Below are 20,006 nucleotides of genomic sequence, written 5' to 3'. Positions count from 1 at the left end.
ACATCAACGTGGTATAAAACAGTGAATGGGACCATCAGCACTAGTGAAAGGCTACATGCAATCGGCATTAGCGAAACGAATCTATGTCTCAAATGCAAACTGATCGATACGTTAGTGCACCGATTAACGTGCGGTGGGAATCTACAAATCTGTAATTGGATTAGAGAACAACTTGCATTTCTTACGAGATCTTCGGTAGAAAATTTTCCCCCTGTGACATTCCTCAGGCCTCAGATTCGCTATTTTCCCGCAGCTAAAAACAACTCCGTCCACTGGTTAATGGGACACTATGTGAATTACGTAATTAATCACCTGGGAACTGACAATTCCATTGAGTTTTACGTGAACATGAAGTTTGCTTTCTATAGAGCCTTGAAATATAAAAACCACAAGAAGAACTACGGCAATATGCTAAAAATAGTATTTGAGCGACTGGGCATCGGTTGACACACAACTGAGATAAACACCAATCATTTCTTTATGCGAATGGACGCTTGTTTCTAAAAACCAGGAAAAAAAAAAACAAAAAAAACAAATAAATTAACATAAAATAAAAAAAACAAAATTAAGAAAAAAAAACAAAACATCAGCATCGCAGGGTACTGATAAAATTTTTTTTTCACCATTTTATTACTAACATGGTAGTCTAATTTCTTTTAATGAAGAGGACCTTTTTTTTCATTACTATTATTCTTGTAAATATCAAGAAGACAACAAGGCTATGGAAATAGTGCCTTATTAATATGAAGCAACTCAGCAACAGGACTGGGGGGAGACATCACGACCAGGCCTCAAGTCTCAGACCCCTGCCCGTCTTGCCTCCACCTGCCTCATGCTGCTAAGCTTCTATTCTCCTTTAAAAACCATATAAGCAAAATATATACAACAAGAAGCAGTTGGAAAAAAAATGGTGTAGCGGTTAGCACTCTGGACAAAAAAAAAGAAAAAAAAGGGGTATGATTCCTGCTTTGGGTAAAAAAAAAAGTGGTTAAGGCGTAGGATAAAAAAAAAAAAAAGTCGTAGAGCATTCGACTGCAGATCGAGAGGTCCCCGGTTCAATCCCGGGTGCCCCCTTCATTTTTCAGTATCTCGAAAAAACAAAAGACGATTGTCGCGGTGAGTTGCAAATACATGTTTGAGATGCACTCCGCACGCCATACCGAAGGCTTTGGAGCAACATTTCAATCGGAGGATCGCAGCCAAGGGTCTTGCAGGTCATCGTCCTCCCGCCATGAGGTCGAACTGTACGAAATCCACTTGCTTGGGGGAAGAATCTTGTACACTGAATTTTATAGAATATGGTGATAGGCAAAAGTTTTCATGTACTGCTGCAGGGAGAAACAAAAATTGGAGGAGCCGGGATTTGAACCCAGGACTTTCTGCATGCGAAGCAGACACTCTAGCACTGAGTTACACCCCCGCCAGAGCAAGTACATCTGGGACGAGTCTCTCCTGGATACTACTGTCATTATTTCTTAGGTTTGAACGGTACAGTAAGTTTTCGAGGAACCTATTCATGACAAGACCTAAGCAGCGTCGACTCCGTGGCGCAACGGTAGCGCGTCTGACTCCAGATCAGAAGGTTGCGTGTTCTAATCACGTCGCGGTCACAATGAAATTTTCGTTTACGAAAGCCATAGGCGAGTATGTCAGTTTAATCAGATAGCAAACGATTACAGAGAACGGACGAACAGAACTTGCTTGAAAAAAGCTACTAGTGCAATTTTCGCATTCTGACATTAAGGTGAAGGCGCCGACTCGCACTTTCTCCAGGCGCGAAGTGTCTAGTATTTTTGATATTTATATCGTTTAACGCTAATATATAACTGAGAGATAATGATTACACGATATTTTGCTCGATTAGACGTCTTTAGCCAGGCAGAGTGTAATATTTTTCGTTAAGTTATGGGAATAGGAAGATCGTGAAAGGGGGTATAGCTCAGTCGTAGAGCATTCGACTGCAGATCGAGAGGTCCCCGGTTCAATCCCGGGTGCCCCCTTCATTTTTCAGTATCTCGAAAAAACAAAAGACGATTGTCGCGGTGAGTTGCAAATACATGTTTGAGATGCACTCCGCACGCCATACCGAAGGCTTTGGAGCAACATTTCAATGGGAGGATCGCAGCCAAGGGTCTTGCAGGTCATCGTCCTCCCGCCATGAGGTCGAACTGTACGAAATCCACTTGCTTGGGGGAAGAATCTTGTACACTGAATTTTATAGAATATGGTGATAGGCAAAAGTTTTCATGTACTGCCGCACAGAGAAACAAAAATGGGAGGAGCTGGGATTTGAACCCAGGACTTTCTGCATGCGAAGCAGACACTCTACCACTGAGTTACACCCCCGCCAGAGCAAGTACATCTGGGACGAGTCTCTCCTGGATACTACTGTCATTATTTCTTAGGTTTGAACTGTACAGTAAGTTTTCGAGGAACCTATTCATGACAAGACCTAAGCAGCGTCGACTCCGTGGCGCAACGGTAGCGCGTCTGACTCCAGATCAGAAGGTTGCGTGTTCAAATCACGTCGGGGTCACAATGAAATTTTCGTTTACGAAAGCCATAGGCGAGTATGTCAGTTTAATCAGATACCAAACGATTACAGAGAACGGACGAACAGAACTTGCTTGAAAAAAGCTACTAGTGCAATTTTCGCATTCTGACATTAAGGTGAAGGCGCCGACTCGCACTTTCTCCAGGCGCGAAGTGTTTAGTATTTTTGATATTTATATCGTTTAACGCTAATATATAACTGAGAGATAATGATTACACGATATTTTGCTCGATTAGTCGTCTTTAGCCAGGCAGAGTGTAATATTTTTCGTTAAGTTATGGGAATAGGAAGATCGTGTAAGGGGGTATAGCTCAGTCCAGTTGGTTCGTCATTCTTGCTTTAGCCGTCGCCTCGGTCGGACGTGCTTGTTGTTTGCTCCGCACACGTTAGCGCTATCGCCGGTGTTTTTGTGTTTACCTTCAGCTGTCTGTGCATTTTCATAGTATTATTGTGTTTGGTGGTCCTGATAAGTGTTTTTGAAGTGTTATCGTCCGTTCACCGTTTCGTTCTTCGTCGCGATTTCGGTTTTTTACCGGAATTTCGTCGGCACTGAAGACCATGTCTCACACCGTCAGAAAGAATACGTTAGTCTTCTCGTTCGAGAAGGAAACCCGGCCTGTCCAACCCACTGCACTGGAGATCCATGATTGGCTCACAGAGGTAATCTGTATCAATTCTGACTCTGTTCACACCACGCAGTTAGATGCTTGAAAAATACTGTGTTTATGTTAAATTTCTGAACTCCGTGACTGTCGATAAGTTACTTGCAAAATGGGGTAATTCTGTTGAATTTGTTCATCGAGATGGTTCAAAAAGTAATGTTTCTGTACGAAAAGCTGATATCATGTACACCAATGTGAGGATTTTGAATGTTCCTATCGAAGTTGACAATCAGTTGATCAAAGACGCTCTATCTAAATATGGGGAAGTTAAATCCATCTATAACGAAAGATGGTCGAAGTTGTACAAGATACAGTGTTATAATGGCATTAGGTCCGTCGAAATGGAGGTGAAAGCCAATATTCCGTCCCATATATCTGTTGCAGGCCATAAAGCACATGTTGTTTATTCTGGATAGGAGCGTACGTGTAATATTTGTAACGAGACAGGTCATTTCAGACAAGATTGTCCACGCCGTGTTTTTGTCCTCCGGAATAATCTAACACAGCGTCAAAAACTGACCCTTAGCGACGTCTTACCAAGCAGCAACTCCCCTCCTTCTGCTAATGATAGTGGTGCAGGTACTTATACAATGCCCGCTATAACTAACACAGAGTTCCCCCCTCTGCAAGTAATAACAAGTCACCCTTCTGTTCCCGAATGCGATCTTCAGAATAAGAAACGACCGTTGGAAGCGACTGATGACGGCTCGGACGGTGAGTCCTCTCGCAATTCCCCCTCCACCCGCAAACAGAAGCAGTGTGATGCCGATGTGTTAGAGGAAACGGACAGTACATGTAGGGACGTAACGACAGCGGCAAAGGCAACCCAACCGCTGTCGGCGGCTGCACAGGTACCAACAGCCCACGGCGGCGAAGCAGTTTCGGTTGTCGCGGCGACGGACGAGCCGCACTCCGAACCCCGTGAGGTGACGGACCAGACCCGCATTCACGAACTCACTGACCCCCAACCAACCGATTCAGTCAGTGCCCTGGATTTAGTGCCGGAAGGACAAGGAAGTGGAAGTCATAAACAGGACACTGTTGAGGCAGCTTCGGTCTCAACGGTGGTGAAGATAGACAACGCGAAGGACGGCGCGTTGAACCAAGATGTCCAAAGACGTAGACTCAAACCGCAACCTAATCTCAAAGCTTCCCCTAACCAAAGCAAACAGCAACCTGGACAAGATGACGCAACGGCCAAGAATGTCCTGTATGAAATTATTAAGGAAAAACCTAAGGTTGTACCTTCAAGTAACATTAGTGATGGAAAGCCCCTCTGCAAAACTAAAACCCGAGAACTTAGGAATACTCCACCAAACTGAGGATCACAATTCAACAACAAAAAAATGGGGAAAAAAAATATCGTTGAACCGCTTTATGTTCTGATTGTCCTATTGTCTTAGTCATTTTTCGGATGGAACCAAAAGCAGTGATTCACGTATTTTCCATACTCATATGTATTTCTCTGTAGATTATTATTGTAGGAGCTTGTTGAAGTGGAGTAGTTTATCCCTTCTAGAAGCGACACAGCTCCCTGTTTTTATCATTATTTTATTATTTTTTTGTTTATTCATTTATGTACATTTTTATGTAAACTAAATGTCCCAGGCGTATACACTTCTCTGTAGATTATTATTGTAGGAGCTTGTTGAAATGGAGTAGTTTATCCCTTCTAGAAGTGACACAGCTCCCTGGTTTTATCATTATTTTACTATTTTTTTGTTTATTCATTTCTGTACTTTTTTATGTAAACTAAATGTCCCAGGCGTATACACTTGCAACTATCAATATTAACAGGATTACATCGGCGACTAAAATTGCAGCGCTCAAAGAGTACCTATATGAGTCAGGGACGGACATTGTTTTCCTACAAGAAGTTGTACTCACTAACCTTACAGTGCCAGGGTATTTGTCTATTTTAAATGTCTCGCTTGACACTAACATAGGGACAGCAATTTTAGTCAGGGAGGGGATCCCTGTCACAGATATTGAAAGACTGGACTCCGGCAGAGCGATAGGTATAAAAGTCTTTGGTTTTACTCTTATCAATCTGTATGCCCCTTCCGGCACATCAAATAGAATGGAAAGAGCACAGTGCTTTAAAGAAGAGATCATTTATTTATTGCGGAAAAACCCAAAGGATCTTATAATCGGCGGTGATTTTAATTGTGTGATCAATAAAAAAGACCAGGTTCCAAATTTTAATAACTGCAATGAACTGAAGCGTTTTGTCACTGTTTTACAGCTTAAAGATGCTTGGGAAATAACGTATCCCACATTTGTGGCTTTCACATATATCGGTCCTCAATCACGAAGTAGAATTGACAGACTCTACATATCGCAAAGTCTAGTCAGCTGCTTCATTAAAGCGGAGACGACTCCTGTCTACTTTTCTGATCATTGTGCCGTGCTCGCTACCGTCAGCCTTACTGTGCAACCTACTCGTCGTTTCAGAAGTCAATGGCACCTTAACATGTCACTGATGCAGGAAGACGGACTAGAAGAAAGTTTGACAGAAGCGTGGGCCATGTGTCTCCGCTCCGTAAACAGGCATGTCTCAGTACTAGAGTGGTGGTGCAACAGGGCAAAGCCCAAACTGCGGAAAGTTCTCATTCATTATGGTGCACAACGATCGAAGGACTTGAAAAATTCCATAGAATTTTATTACACCATGCTGAGAAATCTATATGAGCAGGCAGACACTTCCAACGGTAGATATCAAGCGAACCAAGGCCAAATTGCTCAGCATTAAAAGACAGCAGATGGAGGGTCTGAAAATAAAATCAAAGGCTAAAACCGTCGTGGAGGATGAACATGCTTCCTTGTACCATCTACTGCGGCACGAAAGAAATAGGCGACGCACGTTCATCGATGGACTTCAGTCTGAAAATGGCGAGACACTCGTGACTCAGAGAGACATCGTCAATGCAGTGCACAAGTATTACGAAGATCTATACTCAGTCGGTCCGGTATGTGAAGAGTCCTTCGATGAGTACCTTAATTCCATAGCTCCTCAGGTGTCAGACGAGGAAAACGAAAACCTTCTCGTCGAGTGTACTACCGAAGAACTCTACAGAACCATCTGCAAGTCTCCTTTGACGAAATCACCGGGACCGGATGGATTGCCTGTTGAATTTTATATACGTTACTGGCCTTTGATTGGTGACATGTTTACCCGAATGACGAACGAGATACTTCAGGGAAAACAAATACCTTCAGTTTTTAAAGAGAGCACAATAGTACTCATTCCAAAAACTACTGCAAAAACAAACCTTAATAACTTTCGTCCTATCTCTCTGTTAAACTCTGATTATAAAATCATCGGCAGAATTATAAACAACAGACTCTCACAGGTCGCTACAAAGATAGTAAGCTCACACCAGTCGTGTGTTCCTAATAGAAGTATTTTTAAAAGCATAGCTGAATATAGAGATGTAATTGCAATCACTGTTGTGACCAACATCAAATGTGCTATCATGTTTATTGACTTCCAGAAAGCTTTTGATCGTGTCGATCATAGATTCCTTAATGCCACACTGAAGAAAATAGGTTTTAATGAGCGCGTCGTAAGTGTGATTAGAAATATCGCAACAGGAATCAGCGCCTGTATCTCAGTCAATAGCCAGAGGACAAAGCAGTTCCAGATCAGGCGTGGCGTGCCTCAAGGAAGCCCCCTCTCCATGCTCCTCTTCGTGCTGTCTTTAGAGCCTTTTCTCCGCAGTGTTCACGTCAGCCTGACTGGCCTCACATTATCTGGACACCGAACTGTTATAAACGCATATGTCGATGATGTCGGAGTCGTACTGCGTAATGCCGAAGACATTTCGAAATTGGAATTACTAATTAAGAAGTACTGTAGCGTCTCCGGAGCCAGAGTCAACGCCAACAAAAGCAAACTTTTAAACCTACGGGGCTTCCAACACACCACATTAGCCTGGGCCACAAAAGTCACCCAGTGCAAAGCTCTGGGAATAACGCTGACGCCTTGTCCATTGAAAATGGCAGCTATCAATTGGAGAAATACGTCAGGACAAATTCTTGGAACAACAAGAGAAAACCTCCCCCGTAATATGAACCTGGTTCAGAGGGTACTTTTCATTAACAACTGCCTCCTCTCCAAAGGTTACTTTACAGCGCAGATCTTCCCGTTACCAAAAATGATTGGAAAACAGATAATGTCTACCATTGCCATTTATCTGTGGAGAGGTGAAATATTCCGAGTAAATGCAACAACAGCGACCTTAGATCCCAGGAATGGAGGTTTAGGTTTAGTTGACATCAGAAATAAGGCGTCTGCACTTTTTATAAAAAGGACCGCCACTATCCTTAGCGATCACGCTGACAGCATCACAACTAAATTATTTGAAGTTGTCAGGCCTGCAAGTCTACAGCCACCGGTGAATGTGCAAAAAATAAATAACCGGCTCCAGCACGTCCGAGTATATTTTGTGGAACTCAGCTATCTTGGCAGTGCCATAATCAACTCACGACGGATCACGGCCCGCGATATTCTGTGTCACCGAAAGAAAATGGAGGGGAGAAACAAATTAGAAAGCCAATACCCACATTTTGATTGGCCCGCCATATGGGAAAATATTCATATGCGTGGTCTTCCATCCGACGTCACATCAACGTGGTATAAAACAGTGAATGGGACCATCAGCACTAGTGAAAGGCTACATGCAATCGGCATTAGCGAAACGAATCTATGTCTCAAATGCAAACTGATCGATACGTTAGTGCACCGATTAACGTGCGGTGGGAATCTACAAATCTGTAATTGGATTAGAGAACAACTTGCATTTCTTACGAGATCTTCGGTAGAAAATTTTCCCCCTGTGACATTCCTCAGGCCTCAGATTCGCTATTTTCCCGCAGCTAAAAACAACTCCGTCCACTGGTTAATGGGACACTATGTGAATTACGTAATTAATCACCTGGGAACTGACAATTCCATTGAGTTTTACGTGAACATGAAGTTTGCTTTCTATAGAGCCTTGAAATATAAAAACCACAAGAAGAACTACGGCAATATGCTAAAAATAGTATTTGAGCGACTGGGCATCGGTTGACACACAACTGAGATAAACACCAATCATTTCTTTATGCGAATGGACGCTTGTTTCTAAAAACCAGGGAAAAAAAACAAAAAAAAAACAAATAAATTAACATAAAATAAAAAAAACAAAATTAAGAAAAAAAAACAAAACATCAGCATCGCAGGGTACTGATAAAATTTTTTTTTCACCATTTTATTACTAACATGGTAGTCTAATTTCTTTTAATGAAGAGGACCTTTTTTTTCATTACTATTATTCTTGTAAATATCAAGAAGACAACAAGGCTATGGAAATAGTGCCTTATTAATATGAAGCAACTCAGCAACAGGACTGGGGGGAGACATCACGGCCAGGCCTCAAGTCTCAGACCCCTGCCCGTCTTGCCTCCACCTGCCTCATGCTGCTAAGCTTCTATTCTCCTTTAAAAACCATATAAGCAAAATATATACAACAAGAAGCAGTTGGAAAAAAATGGTGTAGCGGTTAGCACTCTGGACAAAAAAAAAGAAAAAAAAAGGGTATGATTCCTGCTTTGGGTAAAAAAAAAAGTGGTTAAGGCGTAGGGTAAAAAAAAAAAAAAAAAAGTCGTAGAGCATTCGACTGCAGATCGAGAGGTCCCCGGTTCAATCGCGGGTGCCCCCTTCATGTTTCAGTATCTCGAAAAAACAAAAGAGGATTGTCGCGGTGAGTTGCAAATACATGTTTGAGATGCACTCCGCACGCCATACCGAAGGCTTTGGAGCAACATTTCAATGGGAGGATCGCAGCCAAGGGTCTTGCAGGTCATCGTCCTCCCGCCATGAGGTCGAACTGTACGAAATCCACTTGCTTGGGGGAAGAATCTTGTACACTGAATTTTATAGAATATGGTGATAGACAAAAGTTTTCATGTACTGCTGCACGGAGAAACAAAAATTGGAGGAGCTGGGATTTGAACCCAGGACTTTCTGCATGCGAAGCAGACACTCTACCACTGAGTTACACCCCCGCCAGAGCAAGTACATCTGGGACGAGTCTCTCCTTGTTACTACTGTCATTATTTCTTAGGTTTGAACGGTACAGTAAGTTTTCGAGGAACCTATTCATGACAAGACCTAAGCAGCGTCGACTCCGTGGCGCAACGGTAGCGCGTCTGACTCCAGATCAGAAGGTTGCGTGTTCAAATCACGTCGGGGTCACAATGAAATTTTCGTTTACGAAAGCCATAGGCGAGTATGTCAGTTTAATCAGATACCAAACGATTACAGAGAACGGACGAACAGAACTTGCTTGAAAAAAGCTACTAGTGCAATTTTCGCATTCTGACATTAAGGTGAAGGCGCCGACTCGCACTTTCTCCAGGCGCGAAGTGTCTAGTATTTTTGATATTTATATCGTTTAACGCTAATATATAACTGAGAGATAATGATTACACGATATTTTGCTCGATTAGACGTCTTTAGCCAGGCAGAGTGTAATATTTTTCGTTAAGTTATGGGAATAGGAAGATCGTGAAAGGGGGTATAGCTCAGTCGTAGAGCATTCGACTGCAGATCGAGAGGTCCCCGATTCAATCCCGGGTGCCCCCTTGATTTTTCAGTATCTCGAAAAAACAAAAGACGATTGTCGCGGTGAGTGGCAAATACATGTTTGAGATGCACTCCGCACGCCATACCGAAGGCTTTGGAGCAACATTTCAATGGGAGGATCGCAGCCAAGGGTCTTGCAGGTCATCGTCCTCCCGCCATGAGGTCGAACTGTACGAAATCCACTTGCTTGGGGGAAGAATCTTGTACACTGAATTTTATAGAATATGGTGATAAGCAAAAGTTTTCATGTACTGCTGCACGGAGAAACAAAAATTGGAGGAGCTGGGATTTGAACCCAGGACTTTCTACATGCGAAGCAGACACTCTACCACTGAGTTACACCCCCGCCAGAGCAAGTACATCTGGGACGAGTCTCTCCTTGTTACTACTGTCATTATTTCTTAGGTTTGAACGGTACAGTAAGTTTTCGAGGAACCTATTCATGACAAGACCTAAGCAGCGTCGACTCCGTGGCGCAACGGTAGCGCGTCTGACTCCAGATCAGAAGGTTGCGTGTTCAAATCACGTCGAGGTCACAATGAAATTTTCGTTTACGAACGCCATAGGCGAGTATGTCAGTTTAATCAGATACCAAACGATTACAGAGAACGGACGAACAGAACTTGCTTGAAAAAAGCTACTAGTGCAATTTTCGCATTCTGACATTAAGGTGAAGGCGCCGACTCGCACTTTCTCCAGGCGCGAAGTGTTTAGTATTTTTGATATTTATATCGTTTAACGCTAATATATAACTGAGAGATAATGATTACACGATATTTTGCTCGATTAGACGTCTTTAGCCAGGCAGAGTGTAATATTTTTCGTTAAGTTATGGGAATAGGAAGATCGTGAAAGGGGGTATAGCTCAGTCGTAGAGCATTCGACTGCAGATCGAGAGGTCCCCGGTTCAATCCCGGGTGCCCCTTTCATTTTTCAGTATCTCGAAAAAACAAAAGATGATTGTCGCGGTGAGTTGCAAATACATGTTTGAGATGCACTCCGCACGCCATACCGAAGGCTTTGGAGCAACATTTCAATCGGAGGATCGCAGCCAAGGGTCTTGCAGGTCATCGTCCTGCCGCCATGAGGTCGAACTGTACGAAATCCACTTGCTTGGGGGAAGAATCTTGTACACTGAATTTTATAGAATATGGTGATAGGCAAAAGTTTTCATGTACTGCTGCACGGAGAAACAAAAATTGGAGGAGCTGGGATTTGAACCCAGAACTTTCTGCATGCGAAGCAGACACTCTACCACTGAGTTACACCCCCGCCAGAGCAAGTATATCTGGGACGAGTCTCTCCTGGATACTACTGTCATTATTTCTTAGGTTTGAACGGTACAGTAAGTTTTCGAGGAACCTATTCATGACAAGACCTAAGCAGCGTCGACTCCGTGGCGCAACGGTAGCGCGTCTGACTCCAGATCAGAAGGTTGCGTGTTCAAATCACGTCGGGGTCACAATGAAATTTTCGTTTACGAAAGCCATAGACGAGTATGTCAGTTTAATCAGATACCAAACGATTACAGAGAACGGACGAACAGAACTTGCTCGAAAAAAGCTACTAGTGCAATTTTCGCATTCTGACATTAAGGTGAAGGCGCCGACTCGCACTTTCTCCAGGCGCGAGGTGTCTAGTATTTTTGATATTTACACTCCTGGAAATTGAAATAAGAACACCGTGAATTCATTGTCCCAGGAAGGGGAAACTTTATTGACACATTCCTGGGGTCAGATACATCACATGATCACACTGACAGAACCACAGGCACATAGACACAGGCAACAGAGCATGCACAATGTCGGCACTAGTACAGTGTATATCCACCTTTCGCAGCAATGCAGGCTGCTACTCTCCCATGGAGACGATCGTAGAGATGCTGGATGTAGTCCTGTGGAACGGCTTGCCATGCCATTTCCACCTGGCGCCTCAGCTGGACCAGCGTTCGTGCTGGACGTGCAGACCGCGTGAGCCGACGCTTCATCCAGTCCCAAACATGCTCAATGGGGGACAGATCCGGAGATCTTGCTGGCCAGGGTAGTTGACTTACACCTTCTAGAGCACGTTGGGTGGCACGGGATACATGCGGACGTGCATTGTCCTGTTGGAACAGCAAGTTCCCTTGCCGGTCTAGGAATGGTAGAACGATGGGTTCGATGACGGTTTGGATGTACCGTGCACTATTCAGTGTCCCCTCGACTATCACCAGTGGTGTACGGCCAGTGTAGGAGATCGCTCCCCACACCATGATGCCGGGTGTTGGCCCTGTGTGCCTCGGTCGTATGCAGCCCTGATTGTGGCGCTCACCTGCACGGCGCCAAACACGCATACGACCATCATTGGCACCAAGGCAGAAGCGACTCTCATCGCTGAAGACGACACGTCTCCATTCGTCCCTCCATTCACGCCTGTCGCGACACCACTGGAGGCGGGCTGCACGATGTTGGGGCGTGAGCGGAAGACGGCCTAACGGTGTGCGGGACCGTAGCCCAGCTTCATGGAGACGGTTGCGAGTGGTCCTCGCCGATACCCCAGGAGCAACAGTGTCCTTAATTTGCTGGGAAGTGGCGGTGCGGTTCCCTACGGCACTGCGTAGGATCCTACGGTCTTGGCGTGCATCCGTGCGTCGCTGCGGTCCGGTCCCATGTCGACGGGCACGTGCACCTTCCGCCGACCACTGGCGACAACATCGATGTACTGTGGAGACCTCACGCCCCACGTGTTGAGCAATTCGGCGGTACGTCCACCCGGCCTCCCGCATGCCCACTATACGCCCTCGCTCAAAGTCCGTCAACTGCACATACGGTTCACGTCCACGCTGTCGCGGCATGCTACCAGTGTTAAAGACTGCGATGGAGCTCCGTATGCCACGGCAAACTGGCTGACACTGACGGCGGCGGTGCACAAATGCTGCGCAGCTAGCGCCATTCGACGGCCAACAACGCGGTTCCTGGTGTGTCCGCTGTGCCGTGCGTGTGATCATTGCTTGTACAGCCCTCTCGCAGTGTCCGGAGCGAGTATGGTGGGTCTGACACACCGGTGTCAATGTGTTCTTTTTTCCATTTCCAGGAGTGTATATCGTTTAACGCTAATATATAACTGAGAGATAATGATTACACGATATTTTGCTCGATTAGACGTCTTTAGCCAGGCAGAGTGTAATATTTTTCGTTAAGTTATGGGAATAGGAAGATCGTGAAAGGGGGTATAGCTCAGTCGTAGAGCATTCGACTGCAGATCGAGAGGTCCCCGGTTCAATCCCGGGTGCCCCCTTCATTTTTCAGTATCTCGAAAAAACAAAAGACGATTGTCGCGGTGAGTTGCAAATACATGTTTGAGATGCACTCCGCACTCCATACCGAAGGCTTTGGAGCAACATTTCAATGGGAGGATCGCAGCCAAGGGTCTTGCAGGTCATCGTCCTCCCGCCATGAGGTCGAACTGTACGAAATCCACTTGCTTGGGGGAGGAATCTTGTACACTGAATTTTATAGAATATGGTGATAGGCAAAAGTTTTCATGTACTGCTGCACGGAGATACAAAAATTGGAGGAGCTGGGATTTGAACCCAGGACTTTCTGCATGCGAAGCAGACAATCTACCACTGAGTTACACCCCCGCCAGAGCAAGTACATCTGGGACGAGTCTCTCCTGGATACTACTGTCATTATTTCTTAGGTTTGAACGGTACAGTAAGTTTTCGAGGAACCTATTCATGACAAGACCTAAGCAGCGTCGACTCCGTGGCGCAACGGTAGCGCGTCTGACTCCAGATCAGAAGGTTGCGTGTTCAAATCACGTCGGGGTCACAATGAAATTTTCGTTTACGAAAGCCATAGGCGAGTATGTCAGTTTAATCAGATACCAAACGATTACAGAGAACGGACGAACAGAACTTGCTTGAAAAAAGCTACTAGTGCAATTTTCGCATTCTGACATTAAGGTGAAGGCGCCGACTCGCACTTTCTCCAGGCGCGAAGTGTCTAGTATTTTTGATATTTATATCGTTTAACGCTAATATATAACTGAGAGATAATGATTACACGATATTTTGCTCGATTAGACGTCTTTAGCCAGGGAGAGTGTAATATTTTTCGTTAAGTTATGGGAAGAGGAAAATCGTCGGGTGGGGGGTATAGCTCAGTCGTAGAGCATTCGACTGCAGATCGAGAGGTCCCCGGTTCAATCCCGGGTGCCCCCTTCATTTTTCAGTATCTCGAAAAAACAAAAGACGATTGTCGCGGTGAGTTGCAAATACATGTTTGAGATGCACTCCGCACGCCATACCGAAAGCTTTGGAGCAACATTTCAATGGGAGGATCGAAGCCAAGGGTCTTGCATGTCACCGTCCTCCCGCCATGAGGTCGAACTGTACGAAATCCACTTGCTTGGGGGAAGAATCTTCTACACTGAATTTTATAGAATATGGTGATAGGCAAAAGTTTTCATGTACTGCTGCACGGAGAAACAAAAATTGGAGGAGCTGGGATTTGAACCCAGGACTTTCTGCATGCGAAGCAGACAATCTACCACTGAGTTACACCCCCGCCAGAGCAAGTACATCTGGGACGAGTCTCTCCTGGATACTACTGTCATTATTTCTTAGGTTTGAACGGTACAGTAAGTTTTCGAGGAACCTATTCATGACAAGACCTAAGCAGCGTCGACTCCGTGGCGCAACGGTAGCGCGTCTGACTCCAGATCAGAAGGTTGCGTGTTCAAATCACGTCGGGGTCACAATGAAATTTTCGTTTACGAAAGCCATAGGCGAGTATGTCAGTTTAATCAGATACCAAACGATTACAGAGAACGGACGAACAGAACTTGCTTGAAAAAAGCTGCTAGTGCAATTTTCGCATTCTGACATTAAGGTGAAGGCGCCGACTGGCACTTTCTCCAGGCGCGAAGTGTCTAGTATTTTTGATATTTATATCGTTTAACGCTAATATATAACTGAGAGATAATGATTACACGATATTTTGCTCGATTAGACGTCTTTAGCCAGGCAGAGTGTAATATTTTTCGTTAAGTTATGGGAATAGGAAGATCGTGAAAGGGGGTATAGCTCAGTCTTAGAGCATTCGACTGCAGATCGAGAGGTCCCCGGTTCAATCCCGGGTGCCCCCTTCATTTTTCAGTATCTCGAAAAAACAAAAGACGATTGTCGCGGTGAGTTGCAAATACATGTTTGAGATGCACTCCGCACTCCATACCGAAGTCTTTGGAGCCACATTTCAATGGGAGGATCGCAGCCAAGGGTCTTACAGGTCATCGTCCTCCCGCCATGAGGTCGAACTGTACGAAATCCACTTGCTTGGGGGAAGAATCTTGTACACTGAATTTTTTAGAATATGGTGATAGGCAAAAGTTTTCATGTACTGCTGCACGGAGAAACAAAAATTGGAGGAGCTGGGATTTGAACCCAGGACTTTCTGCATGCGAAGCAGACACTCTACCACTGAGTTACACCCCCGCCAGAGCAAGTACATCTGGGACGAGTCTCTCCTGGATACTACTGTCATTATTTCTTAGGTTTGAACGGTACAGTAAGTTTTCGAGGAACCTATTCATGACAAGACCTAAGCAGCGTCGACTCCGTGGCGCAACGGTAGCGCGTCTGACTCCAGATCAGAAGGTTGCGTGTTCAAATCACGTCGGGGTCACAATGAAATTTTCGTTTACGAAAGCCATAGGCGAGTATGTCAGTTTAATCAGATACCAAACGATTACAGAGAACGGACGAACAGAACTTGCTTGAAAAAAGCTACTAGTGCAATTTTCGCATTCTGACATTAAGGTGAAGGCGCCGACTCGCACTTTCTCCAGGCGCGAAGTGTCTAGTATTTTTGATATTTATATCGTTTAACGCTAATATATAACTGAGAGATAATGATTACACGATATTTTGCTCGATTAGACGTCTTTAGCCAGGCAGAGTGTAATACATTTCGTTAGGTTATGGGAATAGGAAGATCGTGAAAGGGGGTATAGCTCAGTCGTAGAGCATTCGACTGCAGATCGAGAGGCCCCCGGTTCAATCCCGGGTGCCCCCTTAATTTTCAATATCTCGAAAAAACAAAAGACGATTGTCGCGGTGAGTTGCAAATACATGTTTGAGATGCACTCCGCACGCCATACCGAAGGCTTTGGAGCAACATTTCAATGGGAGGATCGCAGCCAAGGGTCTTGCAGGTCATCGTCCTCCCGCCATGAGGTCGAACTGGACGAAATCCACTTGCTTGGGGGAAGAATCTTGTACACTGAATTTTATAGAATATGGTGATAGGCAAAAGTTTTCATGTACTGCTGCACGGAGAAACAAAAATTGGAGGAGCTGGGATTTGAACCCATGACTTTCCGCATGCGAAGCAGACACTCTACCACTGAGTTACACCCCCGCCAGAGCAAGTACATCTGGGACGAGTCTCTCCTGGATACTACTGTCATTATTTCTTAGGTTTGAACGGTACAGTAAGTTTTCGAGGAACCTATTCATGACAAGACCTAAGCAGCGTCGACTCCGTGGCGCAACGGTAGCGCGTCTGACTCCAGATCAGAAGGTTGCGTGTTCAAATCACGTCGGGGTCACAATGAAATTTTCGTTTACGAAAGCCATAGGCGAGTATGTCAGTTTAATCAGATACCAAACGATTACAGAGAACGGACGAACAGAACTTGCTTGAAAAAAGCTGCTAGTGCAATTTTCGCATTCTGACATTAAGGTGATGGCGCCGACTGGCACTTTCTCCAGGCGCGAAGTGTCTAGTATTTTTGATATTTATATCGTTTAACGCTAATATATAACTGAGAGATAATGATTACACGATATTTTGCTCGATTAGACGTCTTTAGCCAGGCAGAGTGTAATATTTTTCGTTAAGTTATGGGAATAGGAAGATCGTGAAAGGGGGTATAGCTCAGTCTTAGAGCATTCGACTGCAGATCGAGAGGTCCCCGGTTCAATCCCGGGTGCCCCCTTCATTTTTCAGTATCTCGAAAAAACAAAAGACGATTGTCGCGGTGAGTTGCAAATACATGTTTGAGATGCACTCCGCACTCCATACCGAAGTCTTTGGAGCCACATTTCAATGGGAGGATCGCAGCCAAGGGTCTTACAGGTCATCGTCCTCCCGCCATGAGGTCGAACTGTACGAAATCCACTTGCTTGGGGGAAGAATCTTGTACACTGAATTTTATAGAATATGGTGATAGGCAAAAGTTTTCATGTACTGCTGCACGGAGAAACAAAAATTGGAGGAGCTGGGATTTGAACCCAGGACTTTCTGCATGCGAAGCAGACACTCTACCACTGAGTTACACCCCCGCCAGAGCAAGTACATCTGGGACGAGTCTCTCCTGGATACTACTGTCATTATTTCTTAGGTTTGAACGGTACAGTAAGTTTTCGAGGAACCTATTCATGACAAGACCTAAGCAGCGTCGACTCCGTGGCGCAACGGTAGCGCGTCTGACTCCAGATCAGAAGGTTGCGTGTTCAAATCACGTCGGGGTCACAAAGAAATTTTCGTTTACGAAAGCCATAGGCGAGTATGTCAGTTTAATCAGATACCAAACGATTACAGAGAACGGACGAACAGAACTTGCTTGAAAAAAGCTACTAGTGCAATTTTCGCATTCTGACATTAAGGTGAAGGCGCCGACTCGCACTTTCTCCAGGCGCGAAGTGTCTAGTATTTTTGATATTTATATCGTTTAACGCTAATATATAACTGAGAGATAATGATTACACGATATTTTGCTCGATTAGACGTCTTTAGCCAGGCAGAGTGTAATACATTTCGTTAGGTTATGGGAATAGGAAGATCGTGGAAGGGGGTATAGCTCAGTCGTAGAGCATTCGACTGCAGATCGAGAGGCCCCCGGTTCAATCCCGGGTGCCCCCTTAATTTTCAATATCTCGAAAAAACAAAAGACGATTGTCGCGGTGAGTTGCAAATACATGTTTGAGATGCACTCCGCACGCCATACCGAAGGCTTTGGAGCAACATTTCAATGGGAGGATCGCAGCCAAGGGTCTTGCAGGTCATCGTCCTCCCGCCATGAGGTCGAACTGGACGAAATCCACTTGCTTGGGGGAAGAATCTTGTACACTGAATTTTATAGAATATGGTGATAGGCAAAAGTTTTCATGTACAGCTGCACGGAGAAACAAAAATTGGAGGAGCTGGGATTTGAACCCATGACTTTCCGCATGCGAAGCAGACACTCTACCACTGAGTTACACCCCCGCCAGAGCAAGTACATCTGGGACGAGTCTCTCCTGGATACTACTGTCATTATTTCTTAGGTTTGAACGGTACAGTAAGTTTTCGAGGAACCTATTCATGACAAGACCTAAGCAGCGTCGACTCCGTGGCGCAACGGTAGCGCGTCTGACTCCAGATCAGAAGGTTGCGTGTTCAAATCACGTCGGGGTCACAATGAAATTTTCGTTTACGAAAGCCATAGGCGAGTATGTCAGTTTAATCAGATACCAAACGATTACAGAGAACGGACGAACAGAACTTGCTTGAAAAAAGCTGCTAGTGCAATTTTCGCATTCTGACATTAAGGTGAAGGCGCCGACTGGCACTTTCTCCAGGCGCGAAGTGTCTAGTATTTTTGATATTTATATCGTTTAACGCTAATATATAACTGAGAGATAATGATTACACGATATTTTGCTCGATTAGACGTCTTTAGCCAGGCAGAGTGTAATATTTTTCGTTAAGTTATGGGAATAGGAAGATCGTGAAAGGGGGTATAGCTCAGTCTTAGAGCATTCGACTGCAGATCGAGAGGTCCCCGGTTCAATCCCGGGTGCCCCCTTCATTTTTCAGTATCTCGAAAAAACAAAAGACGATTGTCGCGGTGAGTTGCAAATACATGTTTGAGATGCACTCCGCACTCCATACCGAAGTCTTTGGAGCCACATTTCAATGGGAGGATCGCAGCCAAGGGTCTTACAGGTCATCGTCCTCCCGCCATGAGGTCGAACTGTACGAAATCCACTTGCTTGGGGGAAGAATCTTGTACACTGAATTTTATAGAATATGGTGATAGGCAAAAGTTTTCATGTACTGCTGCACGGAGAAACAAAAATTGGAGGAGCTGGGATTTGAACCCAGGACTTTCTGCATGCGAAGCAGACACTCTACCACTGAGTTACACCCCCGCCAGAGCAAGTACATCTGGGACGAGTCTCTCCTGGATACTACTGTCATTATTTCTTAGGTTTGAACGGTACAGTAAGTTTTCGAGGAACCTATTCATGACAAGACCTAAGCAGCGTCGACTCCGTGGCGCAAAGGTAGCGCGTCTGACTCCAGATCAGAAGGTTGCGTGTTCAAATCACGTCGGGGTCACAATGACATTTTCGTTTACGAAAGCCATAGGCGAGTATGTCAGTTTAATCAGATACCAAACGATTACAGAGAACGGACGAACAGAACTTGCTTGAAAAAAGCTACTAGTGCAATTTTCGCATTCTGACATTAAGGTGAAGGCGCCGACTCGCACTTTCTCCAGGCGCGAAGTGTCTAGTATTTTTGATATTTATATCGTTTAACGCTAATATATAACTGAGAGATAATGATTACACGATATTTTGCTCGATTAGACGTCTTTAGCCAGGCAGAGTGTAATACTTTTCGTTAGGTTATGGGAATAGGAAGATCGTGAAAGGGGGTATAGCTCAGTCGTAGAGCATTCGACTGCAGATCGAGAGGCCCCCGGTTCAATCCCGGGTGCCCCCTTAATTTTCAGTATCTCGAAAAAACAAAAGACGATTGTCGCGGTGAGTTGTAAATACATGTTTGAGATGCACTCCGCACGCCATACCGAAGGCTTTGGAGCAACATTTCAATGGGAGGATCGCAGCCAAGGGTCTTGCAGGTCATCGTCCTCCCGCCATGAGGTCGAACTGGACGAAATCCACTTGCTTGGGGGAAGAATCTTGTACACTGAATTTTATAGAATATGGTGATAGGCAAAAGTTTTCATGTACTGCTGCACGGAGAAACAAAAATTGGAGGAGCTGGGATTTGAACCCAGGACTTTCTGCATGCGAAGCAGACACTCTACCACTGAGTTACACCCCCGCCAGAGCAAGTACATCTGGGACGAGTCTCTCCTGGATACTACTGTCATTATTTCTTAG

General features: G+C 44.9%; 36 non-coding genes across 36 annotated transcripts; 23 read left to right on the top strand and 13 right to left on the bottom strand.

Moving 5' to 3' along the window:
* Positions 1–1,348: 1,348 nt before the first annotated feature.
* Positions 1,349–1,420, bottom strand: Trnaa-cgc (transfer RNA alanine (anticodon CGC)). The gene has a single exon. It is a non-coding gene; the product is annotated as a tRNA-Ala (tRNA).
* Positions 1,421–1,538: 118 nt separating this feature from the next.
* Trnaw-cca (transfer RNA tryptophan (anticodon CCA)) lies at positions 1,539–1,610 on the top strand. Its single transcript has one exon. It is a non-coding gene; the product is annotated as a tRNA-Trp (tRNA).
* A 318-nt stretch (positions 1,611–1,928) lies between these two features.
* Positions 1,929–2,000, top strand: Trnac-gca (transfer RNA cysteine (anticodon GCA)). Its single transcript has one exon. It is a non-coding gene; the product is annotated as a tRNA-Cys (tRNA).
* A 274-nt stretch (positions 2,001–2,274) lies between these two features.
* Positions 2,275–2,346, bottom strand: Trnaa-cgc (transfer RNA alanine (anticodon CGC)). Its single transcript has one exon. It is a non-coding gene; the product is annotated as a tRNA-Ala (tRNA).
* A 118-nt stretch (positions 2,347–2,464) lies between these two features.
* Trnaw-cca (transfer RNA tryptophan (anticodon CCA)) lies at positions 2,465–2,536 on the top strand. Its single transcript has one exon. It is a non-coding gene; the product is annotated as a tRNA-Trp (tRNA).
* A 6,656-nt stretch (positions 2,537–9,192) lies between these two features.
* Positions 9,193–9,264, bottom strand: Trnaa-cgc (transfer RNA alanine (anticodon CGC)). The gene has a single exon. It is a non-coding gene; the product is annotated as a tRNA-Ala (tRNA).
* Positions 9,265–9,382: 118 nt separating this feature from the next.
* Positions 9,383–9,454, top strand: Trnaw-cca (transfer RNA tryptophan (anticodon CCA)). The gene has a single exon. It is a non-coding gene; the product is annotated as a tRNA-Trp (tRNA).
* Positions 9,455–9,772: 318 nt separating this feature from the next.
* Trnac-gca (transfer RNA cysteine (anticodon GCA)) lies at positions 9,773–9,844 on the top strand. Its single transcript has one exon. It is a non-coding gene; the product is annotated as a tRNA-Cys (tRNA).
* A 274-nt stretch (positions 9,845–10,118) lies between these two features.
* On the bottom strand, positions 10,119–10,190 carry Trnaa-cgc (transfer RNA alanine (anticodon CGC)). The gene has a single exon. It is a non-coding gene; the product is annotated as a tRNA-Ala (tRNA).
* Positions 10,191–10,308: 118 nt separating this feature from the next.
* Trnaw-cca (transfer RNA tryptophan (anticodon CCA)) lies at positions 10,309–10,380 on the top strand. The gene has a single exon. It is a non-coding gene; the product is annotated as a tRNA-Trp (tRNA).
* Positions 10,381–10,698: 318 nt separating this feature from the next.
* Positions 10,699–10,770, top strand: Trnac-gca (transfer RNA cysteine (anticodon GCA)). Its single transcript has one exon. It is a non-coding gene; the product is annotated as a tRNA-Cys (tRNA).
* A 274-nt stretch (positions 10,771–11,044) lies between these two features.
* Positions 11,045–11,116, bottom strand: Trnaa-cgc (transfer RNA alanine (anticodon CGC)). Its single transcript has one exon. It is a non-coding gene; the product is annotated as a tRNA-Ala (tRNA).
* A 118-nt stretch (positions 11,117–11,234) lies between these two features.
* On the top strand, positions 11,235–11,306 carry Trnaw-cca (transfer RNA tryptophan (anticodon CCA)). The gene has a single exon. It is a non-coding gene; the product is annotated as a tRNA-Trp (tRNA).
* Positions 11,307–13,048: 1,742 nt separating this feature from the next.
* Trnac-gca (transfer RNA cysteine (anticodon GCA)) lies at positions 13,049–13,120 on the top strand. The gene has a single exon. It is a non-coding gene; the product is annotated as a tRNA-Cys (tRNA).
* A 274-nt stretch (positions 13,121–13,394) lies between these two features.
* Trnaa-cgc (transfer RNA alanine (anticodon CGC)) lies at positions 13,395–13,466 on the bottom strand. The gene has a single exon. It is a non-coding gene; the product is annotated as a tRNA-Ala (tRNA).
* A 118-nt stretch (positions 13,467–13,584) lies between these two features.
* Trnaw-cca (transfer RNA tryptophan (anticodon CCA)) lies at positions 13,585–13,656 on the top strand. Its single transcript has one exon. It is a non-coding gene; the product is annotated as a tRNA-Trp (tRNA).
* Positions 13,657–13,976: 320 nt separating this feature from the next.
* Positions 13,977–14,048, top strand: Trnac-gca (transfer RNA cysteine (anticodon GCA)). Its single transcript has one exon. It is a non-coding gene; the product is annotated as a tRNA-Cys (tRNA).
* A 274-nt stretch (positions 14,049–14,322) lies between these two features.
* Positions 14,323–14,394, bottom strand: Trnaa-cgc (transfer RNA alanine (anticodon CGC)). The gene has a single exon. It is a non-coding gene; the product is annotated as a tRNA-Ala (tRNA).
* A 118-nt stretch (positions 14,395–14,512) lies between these two features.
* On the top strand, positions 14,513–14,584 carry Trnaw-cca (transfer RNA tryptophan (anticodon CCA)). Its single transcript has one exon. It is a non-coding gene; the product is annotated as a tRNA-Trp (tRNA).
* Positions 14,585–14,902: 318 nt separating this feature from the next.
* Trnac-gca (transfer RNA cysteine (anticodon GCA)) lies at positions 14,903–14,974 on the top strand. Its single transcript has one exon. It is a non-coding gene; the product is annotated as a tRNA-Cys (tRNA).
* A 274-nt stretch (positions 14,975–15,248) lies between these two features.
* Trnaa-cgc (transfer RNA alanine (anticodon CGC)) lies at positions 15,249–15,320 on the bottom strand. Its single transcript has one exon. It is a non-coding gene; the product is annotated as a tRNA-Ala (tRNA).
* A 118-nt stretch (positions 15,321–15,438) lies between these two features.
* Trnaw-cca (transfer RNA tryptophan (anticodon CCA)) lies at positions 15,439–15,510 on the top strand. The gene has a single exon. It is a non-coding gene; the product is annotated as a tRNA-Trp (tRNA).
* Positions 15,511–15,828: 318 nt separating this feature from the next.
* Trnac-gca (transfer RNA cysteine (anticodon GCA)) lies at positions 15,829–15,900 on the top strand. Its single transcript has one exon. It is a non-coding gene; the product is annotated as a tRNA-Cys (tRNA).
* Positions 15,901–16,173: 273 nt separating this feature from the next.
* Trnaa-cgc (transfer RNA alanine (anticodon CGC)) lies at positions 16,174–16,245 on the bottom strand. The gene has a single exon. It is a non-coding gene; the product is annotated as a tRNA-Ala (tRNA).
* A 118-nt stretch (positions 16,246–16,363) lies between these two features.
* On the top strand, positions 16,364–16,435 carry Trnaw-cca (transfer RNA tryptophan (anticodon CCA)). Its single transcript has one exon. It is a non-coding gene; the product is annotated as a tRNA-Trp (tRNA).
* Positions 16,436–16,753: 318 nt separating this feature from the next.
* Trnac-gca (transfer RNA cysteine (anticodon GCA)) lies at positions 16,754–16,825 on the top strand. The gene has a single exon. It is a non-coding gene; the product is annotated as a tRNA-Cys (tRNA).
* A 274-nt stretch (positions 16,826–17,099) lies between these two features.
* Positions 17,100–17,171, bottom strand: Trnaa-cgc (transfer RNA alanine (anticodon CGC)). Its single transcript has one exon. It is a non-coding gene; the product is annotated as a tRNA-Ala (tRNA).
* Positions 17,172–17,289: 118 nt separating this feature from the next.
* On the top strand, positions 17,290–17,361 carry Trnaw-cca (transfer RNA tryptophan (anticodon CCA)). Its single transcript has one exon. It is a non-coding gene; the product is annotated as a tRNA-Trp (tRNA).
* A 318-nt stretch (positions 17,362–17,679) lies between these two features.
* Positions 17,680–17,751, top strand: Trnac-gca (transfer RNA cysteine (anticodon GCA)). The gene has a single exon. It is a non-coding gene; the product is annotated as a tRNA-Cys (tRNA).
* Positions 17,752–18,024: 273 nt separating this feature from the next.
* Trnaa-cgc (transfer RNA alanine (anticodon CGC)) lies at positions 18,025–18,096 on the bottom strand. Its single transcript has one exon. It is a non-coding gene; the product is annotated as a tRNA-Ala (tRNA).
* A 118-nt stretch (positions 18,097–18,214) lies between these two features.
* Positions 18,215–18,286, top strand: Trnaw-cca (transfer RNA tryptophan (anticodon CCA)). Its single transcript has one exon. It is a non-coding gene; the product is annotated as a tRNA-Trp (tRNA).
* A 318-nt stretch (positions 18,287–18,604) lies between these two features.
* Trnac-gca (transfer RNA cysteine (anticodon GCA)) lies at positions 18,605–18,676 on the top strand. Its single transcript has one exon. It is a non-coding gene; the product is annotated as a tRNA-Cys (tRNA).
* Positions 18,677–18,950: 274 nt separating this feature from the next.
* On the bottom strand, positions 18,951–19,022 carry Trnaa-cgc (transfer RNA alanine (anticodon CGC)). Its single transcript has one exon. It is a non-coding gene; the product is annotated as a tRNA-Ala (tRNA).
* A 118-nt stretch (positions 19,023–19,140) lies between these two features.
* On the top strand, positions 19,141–19,212 carry Trnaw-cca (transfer RNA tryptophan (anticodon CCA)). The gene has a single exon. It is a non-coding gene; the product is annotated as a tRNA-Trp (tRNA).
* Positions 19,213–19,530: 318 nt separating this feature from the next.
* Positions 19,531–19,602, top strand: Trnac-gca (transfer RNA cysteine (anticodon GCA)). Its single transcript has one exon. It is a non-coding gene; the product is annotated as a tRNA-Cys (tRNA).
* A 273-nt stretch (positions 19,603–19,875) lies between these two features.
* Trnaa-cgc (transfer RNA alanine (anticodon CGC)) lies at positions 19,876–19,947 on the bottom strand. The gene has a single exon. It is a non-coding gene; the product is annotated as a tRNA-Ala (tRNA).
* Positions 19,948–20,006: the final 59 nt, after the last annotated feature.

The sequence above is a fragment of the Schistocerca cancellata genome, chromosome 3, assembly GCF_023864275.1.
Source record: "Schistocerca cancellata isolate TAMUIC-IGC-003103 chromosome 3, iqSchCanc2.1, whole genome shotgun sequence".
Taxonomy (NCBI): Eukaryota; Metazoa; Arthropoda; class Insecta; order Orthoptera; family Acrididae; genus Schistocerca; species Schistocerca cancellata.
Note: the sequence above shows the minus strand (reverse complement) of the source record. Positions and strands in the feature narration are given on the sequence as shown.